We start from the raw sequence: 10,359 nt of genomic DNA on the forward strand, positions 1-10,359 counted from the left end.
ACCATACCAACAAATCGTCTATCTAGATGCCAGCATACTCAGAAAGTACGTCAGGATTTTTGGAATCGTTAGCACAAGGAGTACCTGAACGAACTGAATATTCGGTACAAGTGAAAAGAAGTGTAAAGCAACTCGCTCCGTTACCAATCGAAGATAATTGTATAGATTACACATTAAGTACATGTAGTTATTTAAAGTAGTTGATACGTTGATCTTTTCAAATGATGATGATTGTTGATGATCTCTCAACGGGGGGAGTGTGGTTTGTCTCTATAAACATCATTATATTCTAGGAATAATAAGTAAATTTTTAATATTCAAATAAGTGTATATAAATAGTTTAGTTCTAGTTAATTTTTCCAACATCTGGTACTTCGATCTCCGTAACCATATTTGTAGGTATTCATCTTAAAGACCACTTTCAGCCTCTACCGTTCCACCAGAACGACCGACTGGAGTTTATGGATTTTTGTCTACCATCAGAAATTTCTGTGAAATACAAAATACCGTCTGGCATTATTGGGGGCTATAAGTACAAGGACTTCAAAAATTTGCCGGTTTATGATGGTTCATTGCTTTGATGTTTATGGGGCTTTTTGGAGAAGATTTGTTGGTTACGGGGGTCGACGATACTTTTAAATGTTGTTGTTGAGATTATTTAGACATTCGATTAGCGACTGCAATCACACGCACATGCATTTTTTATTTTCTCTGTTTTCATTCTAAAGTTTAGAAATTAATAAACAGCAGTGATCCGTTATTTTATTTTAAAGAAATTGCTATGTCAAATTAATTTGGGGCATAGCTGTAATTGGTGCATCTATCTGAGATTTACAATCTCATTGAGAACTTTTCGAGAAACATCGTTTACACTTTTTTCCAAACGGTTTCATTCAACTCTTACAGTGCATTTAGGAATACTTAATCAAAAATATCAAAATTACCATATTTCGAAAATAATGTTATATGCACTAATTGCCTATAATAATACTATATATCAAGTACACACTTTACGCCTTTAGAAGTAACTTTAGGTCATACAAGTTGTAGAGACCCTTCAGTTTTAATAGAGTAACATTATACAGGCTACGTTGCGAATGAGCGACAAAATAAAACACTTGTATCAGAGTATATCCGAAAATTTAAAAAGAAAGAAAACAAGTTCTGAAAAAAAGAAATATCAAAGGTGAGACACATCAGTTTAAAATTGGTCAAACTGTCTATAAGGTTAATGTTTAACGAGATAAAAAAAATAAATTTAAAGGACCCTACGAAATTATCGAATTATTAGAAATAAATCCAATAACAAATAATAAAGTTAACGTAAACCATTATTGTTACCATTTCTTGTTTATATAACTGTTATACAGATCAGTAATTATTTTATCAAGGTATGTACTCTTCCCAAAGAGGGGAGGGATGTTATGGACAGGCAGTACTAGTAAGGTGACCATAGGTCGCGGATTGGCCGGGACAGTCCCGGATTTCCACTTTGCGTCCTGGATTTTTCTAGAAGCAATATTTGTCCCGGATTCAGGTTTTTTGTCCCGGATTTTCCCGAATTTTTGAAAAGGTTCTTATTTTCAATATTTATTTTAAACATATTTCAACTAGAATTATTTTTACAAAAGTTGAACCGAAAAAATTGTGCATATCAAAATACGCGGCACGCTTTAAACCATTTGAAACATACAGTGAACTCTCGATTCTGCGAATCCCCTTCCACTTAACGTTCAGAGACACGATGTGTAGTGTAGGCGCTGGAAACCATTGCTTCGTTACACATTTTGTATCTGAGCGTTAGGTGGAAGAGGAAACGCAGAATCGTGGTAGTTGGACAATATGAAGAGATCTCCTTAGCCGTTTGTTATGTACAATTTTTATTAAAAAATCATATTTAAGTTATTTAACTTAAATACCCCGCCACCCCGCTACAAGTTCCCGTCACGGATTTGAAATAAAACAATATGGTCACCTTAAGTACTAGGTATACACTTTTACCTACCTAGTTTTCACCAACCTTCCTAGAATTAAGCAAATCGCCAAAAAAAAAGGACAAATCTGCACTTAAACAGATATTTATGGTTACGTCCTCGAATTTGACTCGAGGACAGCTTTTTAGTAAATTCTCCGAATTCACCCCAAGCCAACCGAGGGTATATAAACCTCTGGAAAAGAGAAAGCGAGAAGAACATCTACGCACTCCACTTAAATCGTTTCAAAATCGTCACTGCCTCGTTTCATAATTATAGTTAAAGTTGATTAGTAAGTAAGTAGTGTATTGTTTATTTTAATAAAGTAAAACTAAGTACTTATCGTTGCCGAGAGTTTGATTTCGACTTCCAAGTCTTAACCAGGAATCCTAATTAAAAGTTCCCTATATTTATCGGGAACACAACAAAGTAAAGGTTAAAAATAAATTCAATAACAAGACAGAAATTATAAAAGTAAAAGAATTAAAAATACCTCTTGTTTCAGATACACCTTCTGCTTCGCAGTAGCAGTTACTTCTTCAAATTTTTATAATCTGAATAATAACCCCGGAATTCTACCGCTTAAATTAGGTATAGCACAAAATGTTATCAATCACTGGTCTCTTGTACAAATCCTTAATATCTCAAATATAGTAAATGAATTCACGGTGCTCAAAAGTAGTTTCCAAAAACTTAAAACAATCATTGAAAATTCTACGCAACATAAATATGAGTTTTATAATTCTTACAACTTACAACTTAATTACGACATTACAGAACAAAATAAGTACTTAAATATACCAGGTACCACAGGTCAGGGAACTGCTAAGTGATGTGGAGGCATACCTGAACGGATTGGGTATGAAAATATCGGCACCGAAGTGTGTATGCTTTCACATCAAAACCACTAAATACTCCTGGTACTCAGCAGATCCCCGGCTGACCCTATCAGGTGGAGAGATCATCCCGTTCGCGGGCCGCGGAGACCAAGTTCACCTATCTGGGCATGAAAATATCTCCTTGGGTTGGTGTTACGGTTGAGGGCCTCAGGGAAGGCGTAGGGGAAACTCTTGAAAGAGTCAAGAAGTCCCTCAAACCGACCCAGAAAGCAGAGTTAATCTCCACCTACCTAGTCCCGCACTGCCTTTATAGAGTGGTGCCGCAATCAGTAGCTGACGGTCTGATACATTGCGGCAAGAGAGAGAAGGACTAGGCTTCCCCAAGCTGGAGGTGGTAGTGACAAGCTCCAGCTTGAAGGCGGGCTACCGTTTTCTTAATAGAACGGACCTCATTATGCGAGCTCTTGCAGGCGGGACAGGCTTGGTAATAAGTCTGGAAAACCTGGCCCGATCTGCACAAGTGGATTAGCCCTTGCAATATGTAAGAGATCTTGATATCTTTAAGAATAGGACCAAGAGAGAAGATCTCGCAAAATGGGCTTGGCTAACCCTAGGTTCCTGAAACCATGCCGATTTATCACGGCCCTCAAAATGCGGACCAACACCGCCGTCACAAGGGTGGTGATGTATAGAGCAAAACAACCAACATAGACTTTTTAAAAAATTAAATTATATCTTACCGCAAATAATTAATTTAAATCCTAAATTTTCAATAAAGAACACTGTAGAATTAGCTAATCAACTAAAAGATTGCAGTTTGCCTCATAATGCTAAACTTGTATCATTTGATATCGTCAACTTGATTCCGTCCGTCGTCCCTATTAACGAATTAAAAAATTACTTATTCCACGAATTAAACAGCTGTAACCTAAAACCACAATATTCAAATGAAATAAAATCTTTTGGTCACAGAAACGAAACCGACCACTTCTGCTTACCACGGACATATTACCTCATTAACTCGACCCAGCGGCCAGATCACTTTTTCGAAACATTCAACAAGGCACTACATCAACACTACCCCGGTCCACCAGTAGCATGTAAATCACGACGTTTAGCTCCGGACCGTTTCTCTGCAGCCAACAGAGAATTTGAAACTTTGGTACAACTGGGTATCGCACGTCTCTTTTCCAGCCCCTGAACATCGCCACTACACATGGTCCCAAAGAAAGACGATGATTGGCGCCTATGCGGAGACTACCGTGCTCTCAACGCGAGAATAATCCCAGACAGATATCCTGTACGCAACATTGACGACTTCACACATGCACTAGCAAACAAGACGATTTTCTCTATTATCAACCTAGTTCGAGCTAATAACCAAATTCTAGTTGCAGAAGAAGACATCCCAAAAACAGCAATTACAACACCATTTGGTTTGTTTGAGTTTCCACATATGAATTTTGGGTTACGCAACGCCAGCCAAACATTCCAACGCTTTATCGACGAAGTGTTACATGGTCTTGACTTCTGTTTTGCTTACATTGAAGATACACTGGTCGCATCAGATAATGCTGAACAGCACAAGCAGCAATTATACACCTTATTTACTCGCCTGCATTCCTACGGAATATTTCTTAATCAAGCAAAATGCATTTTTGGTAAACGAGAGGTCTCTTTTCTAGGTTATTTTCTTATTACCCAACAGAGTAACAGCAATCTTCAATTTCCCCAAACCTACTACAGCAAAACAATTGCGACGATTCCTGAGTATGCTCAACTTCTACAGAAAGTTCCTGCTCAATGCTGCCCGCACTCATTCTGCTTTGAATAAACTTCTTCTGGGGAAAATCAAAGGGAATGTACAACTACAGTGGAATTCCACAGCCGACGAGCCATTCAATTTAAGTAAGGAGCAACTAGCGCAGAATACTCTCCTACACCATCCGCAACCAGATGCTACCTTAGCAATTTTTTATGACGCATCCGACCATCACTTTGGCGCTGCGTTATAACAATTCCACAAGGGAACCTGGGAAACCCTTGCATATTTTTCCTCTAAACTCTCGAACGCTGAAGCTAAATACAGCGCATTCGACCGAGAACTTCTCGCGATTTATCGCACAATTAAGCATTTCCGTCATTTTCTCGAAGCCCGCGACTTCATCATTTTTACAGATCACAAGCCCCTTACCTTTGCTTTCCGTTAGAACCTTGACAAATGCTCTCCCAGACAGTCACGGCACCTCAATTTCATAAGCAAGTTCTCAACGAACATTCAACATATTTGTAAGAGAGGTAACAATATTGCCGACACACTCTTACTAATTTCTGAGTTATCAACACAAGTTGACTATGAAGCCCTTTCTTCTGAGCAGGAATCCGACAGGGAACTTCAAGAGTATCTCAACTCAAATCAATCCAAAAACTCAAACGGATTCACATTCCCGGCTCAAACAAAGCCATTTTCTGCGACATTTATACTAGTACGGCAAGACATTTTTTAACTCCAACATTTCGTTTCGCTGCATTCACCATTGAGAAAATATGAATTACCATCAGAGAAATTTGACCACGTCCATATGGACATGGTAGTGATGCCGCCCTCGGGAGGACACCGTTATTGTCTCATGTGTAGACAGATTCGCACGTTGGCCTGAAGCTTTTCCCATGACAGATCAAGAGGCCACAACAGTGGCACGAACATTCTACGAAGGATGGATCTGTCGTTTTGGAACACCAATAAGGATTACCACGGACCAAGGTAGACAGTTTGAGTCTCAAATTTTCAAGGAGCTGTCGCATTTAACAAACTCAAAACATATCCCCACAACGGCACACCACCCCGTAGCTGATGGTATGGTTGAACGACTTCACCGACAATTAAAAGCTGCCATAACATGCCATCAGAGCAGCAGCTGGACCAGAATTCTTCCCACTGTTCTTCTGGGCATTCGTGCAGCCTGGAAGGAAGATCTTAAGGCAACAGCAGCCGAAATATTATATGGTAAACCACTTCGTGTCTACCAGGCGTATTTTTGGCACCGAATGTCCGACAGTCTCACACCATACGTACAGCAGCTTCGCGATCACTTTCAACTTTTACAACCTGTAGCTGGAAGCAGGCATGTTAAACAGAAAACTTTCATTTATGAAGATCTACACTCGTCCGAATATGTTCTGATTTGACGGGATGGTCCAAAAACCTCACTGCAATTCTCATACGAAGGGCCATAGAAAGTGCTTAAACGAGGCGAACATTCATTCATTGTTCAACTTCCCAACACATGCAAAGCAATATCTATCCACAGACTTAAACCAGCATATATTGTGACAAATCAACAACATCCTCGACCTATACCTATATACAACAACCCGGTCCGGTCGTCGAGTACATTTCCCAAGCTATATCCGAACAGGTTAAACCACATCGTTCCTCACTGGAAGGGGGGTCCTATGGGAACACTCGGTATAGCAATAAACAATTCAAATGTGTAATAATTAAAGTTCATCATTTGTGCCGATTTAGTAAAATCGCGATACAATGCGACTAACTAGGTCATAGACATTTACACACACATATGTAAACTGCTACAATAACTATTGCCATTAAACCAATGTAAATAATTTTTATACAAATAGCGTGTAAATAACTGAATAAATCAGTCTAACACCAGGCTCACTTTCATTTGGATGCAATAGTGTCATAACTAATAATTGATGCAGAAATATGTCCTACGTTATTATAAATAGGTTCTTCTCAGAACCATAACTTTTGATAGTCACATCTCATACAACTACACTTTAATTAATATCAGTTGATAATAGAGGAATAAAATTTTTAGATTTTTCGAGAATAAAAATTTAACAATTTTAAATAACAACACGGAACCAGCTCTTTTAGGCCATCACGAGTCAAGCTTTGTGGCTATCACTGTCGTTAATTATGAAGCGTTAAAATTAATGAAACACTGGTACATAGTCCACGATGAAACACTTTAAGATCATCAATCATTTTTTTTTGCAAATTTTCTTTGAAAAACGCGACTCCGGAACCAGTGACCGTAGGTTTTGTAACAAAAAAGTAAATTGGCCGAATTTTTCGGACAATTTTACATAAAGCATTAGGAACATAGAACTAATCGACAAAAATAATAATTCAGAGCGCGCGTATTTTTTAACCTTCAAGCGAGCGACCGCAGTCGAATCGACCGCGCTTAGTACATTTTCATTCATTTTATTATTATTACCCATCACATTTATTTTTCCTTTCTAGTAGCCTGTCGCTATGTCATTGGGAGTAAAATAAAGAATAAACCGTCGCTCGGGGCGCTCCCTCCATTCCACAAAACAATTGCGTGTTTTAGTCCCGGTGCAGTCGTCGAAAAGGTTACGCGTGACGCTCAACACGACATACCCTCGTTCACGCTTGTAGTAGTTCTTCGGCCATCACTCAATATTATCGAATTAAGCTTGGATTTTTTTATATAAAAAGAGTCGTGGACGGTTACCACAAAGTGCAATACTCGAGGAATTACTAAGAGAAGACGAAGAAGAGAATGAATCAGAGCTCAGCGACCAAGGCTCTGAAACTTCCGACCGCATCGTTGCAGAGGAACCTCGATCTGCTGAGGAATCAAACTGCTCGGAATCAGAAGATAATTTGCCACTTTCAGAAATAAGTAGCTGTTTTACAAGGCGCGATAAAGTAACGAAGTGGCAAAAATTTAACTATAACAAAGTGAGGCGCTTCATGATAGGTTCCTGAAAATGCCACAAATCGTCGTCTCACTCCGTTCATAGTCGATTTAGGCTATCCATTTGGACCTCCTATCACATATAGAAGCAGTAGCTACCTCACGCCCTTCGGTGGACTATCTCTAATAAATACATCATATAGGTTCCCGAGAATAGTAAAAATCAATGTATCACAATCTGTAAAAGCGATTTAGGCCATCTATTTTATATACCTTTACGATTACATGCAGTAGGCACCTCAAGTATTTTGGAGGACCATCGCTCAGAAACGCCTCATGATAGGCTCCTGAAAATGCCACAAATCGTCGTCTCACACCGTTCAAAGACGATATAGGCTATCCATTTGGTCCTAATATCACATATGGAAACAGTAGCTACCTCATGTTCTTTGGTGGACTATCTTTAATGAATACCTCATATTGCTTCCCGAGAACGGTAAAAATCATTGTATCACACACTGTAAAGGCGATTTTGGCCATATATTTTATCTACTTTCTCGCTTAGATGCAGTACGTACCTCGAGTATTTTAGTGGACGATCGTTCAGAAGCGCTTCATGATAGGTTCCTGAAAATGCCACAAACCGTCGTCTCACACCGTTCATAGTCGATTTAGGCTATCCATTTGGTCCTCCTATCACATATAGAAGCAGTAGCTACCTCACGTCCTTCGGTGGACTATCTCTAATAAATACATCATATAGGTTCCCGAGAATAGTAAAAATCATTGTATCAAACCCTGTAAAAGCGATTTTGGCCATCCATTCTATATGCCCCTACGATTTCATGCAGTAGGCACCTCAAGCATTTTGGTGGACGATCGCTCAGAAACGCCTCATGATAGGCTCCTGAAAATGCCACAAATCGTCGTCTCACATCGTTCAAAGACGATTTATGCTATCCATTTGTTCCTCCCATCACGTATAGGAGCAGTAGTTACCTCATGTTCTTTGTTTTACGATCTCTAATAAATACATCATTTAGGTTCCCTAGAATGGTATAAATCATTGTATCACACCCTGTAAAGGCGATTTTGGCCATCCATTTTATCAACTTTGTCGCTTAGAGGCAGTAGGTACCTCGAGTATTTTGGTGGACGATCGTTCAGAAACGCTTCACGATAGATTCCTGAAAATGCCACAGATCGTCGTCTCACACCTTTCGTAGACGATTTAGGCTATCCATTTGGTCCTCCTATCACATATAAAAGCAGTAGCTACCTCACGTCCTTTGGTGGACTATCTCTAATAGATACTTCAATATAGGTTCCCAAAAATCGCATCAATCATTGTATCACACCCTGTAAAGGCGATTTTGGCCATCCACCTTATCTACTTTCTCGCTTAGAAGCAGTACGTAGCTCGAGTATTTTGGTGGACGATCGTTCATAAACGCTTCATGATAGGTTCATGAAAATGCCACAAATCGTCGTCTCACACCGTTCAAAGACGATTTAGGCCATCCATTTCTTCCTACTACCACGTATAGAAGCAGTAGCTACCTAATGTCCTTTGTTGGACTTTCTCTAATAGATACTTCATTATAGGTTCCCGAAAATGGCATAAATCACTGTATCACACCCTGTAAAGCCGATTTTGTTCATCCATTTTATCTACCTTGTCGCGTAGAGGCAGTAGGTACCTCGAGTATTTTGGTGGACGATCCTTCAGAAACGCTTCATGATAGGTTCCTAAAAATGCCACGTCTCACACCGTTCAAAGACGATTAACGCTATCCATTTGGTCCTCCAATCACCTATAGAAGCAGAAGCAACCTCATGCTTTTTGGTGGACTATCTCTAATAAATCCATCAAATAGCTTCCCGAAAATGCTATAAATCATTGTATCACACCCTCTAAAGGCCAATATAGCCATCCATTTTACCTACTTTCTCGCTTAGATGCAGTAGGTACCTAGACTATTTTGGTGGAAAATCGTTTGGGAACGCCTCATGATAGGTTCCTGTAAATGTCACAAATCGTCGTTTCACACCGTTCAAAGACGATTTAGGCCATCCATTTCTTCCTACTACCACGTATAGAAGCAGTAGCTACCTAACGTCTTTGTTGGACTTTCTCTAATAGATACTTCAAAATAGGTTCCCGAAAATAGCATAAATCACTGTATCACACCCTGTAAAGGCGATTTTGTTCATCCATTTTATCTACCTTGTCGCGTAGGGGCAGTAGGCACCTCGAGAATTTTGGTGGACGATCCTTCAGAAACGCATCATGATAGGTTCCTAAAAATGCCGCGTCTCACACCGTTCAAAGACGATTTAGGCTATCCATTTGGTCCTCCTATCACCTATAGAACCAGTAGCTACCTCTAGATCTTTGCTGAATTATCTCTAATAAATACTTCATATAAGTCCCCGAGAATGGTAAAAAAAAAAAAAAAACCGTTCTAAGACGATATAGGCTATCCATTTGTTCGTAATATCACATATGGAAACAGTAGATACCACATGTTCTTTGGTGGACTACCTTTAATGAATACCCCATATTGCTTCCCAAGAACGGTAAAATCATTGTATCACACACTGTAAAGGCGATTTTGGCCATATATTTTATCTACATTCTCGCTTAGAAGCAGTACGTAGCTCGAGTATTTTGGTGGACGATCGTTCATAAACGCTTCATGATAGGTTCATGAAAATGCCACAAATCGTCGTCTTACACCGTTCAAAGACGATTTAGGCTATTCATTTGGTCCTCCAATCACCTATAGAAGCAGAAGCTACCTCATGCTTTTTGGTGGACTATCTCTAATAAATCCATCAAATAACTTC

This window comes from Agrilus planipennis, unplaced genomic scaffold, assembly GCF_000699045.2.
Source record: "Agrilus planipennis isolate EAB-ADULT unplaced genomic scaffold, Apla_2.0 scaffold258, whole genome shotgun sequence".
NCBI classification, from domain to species: Eukaryota; Metazoa; Arthropoda; class Insecta; order Coleoptera; family Buprestidae; genus Agrilus; species Agrilus planipennis.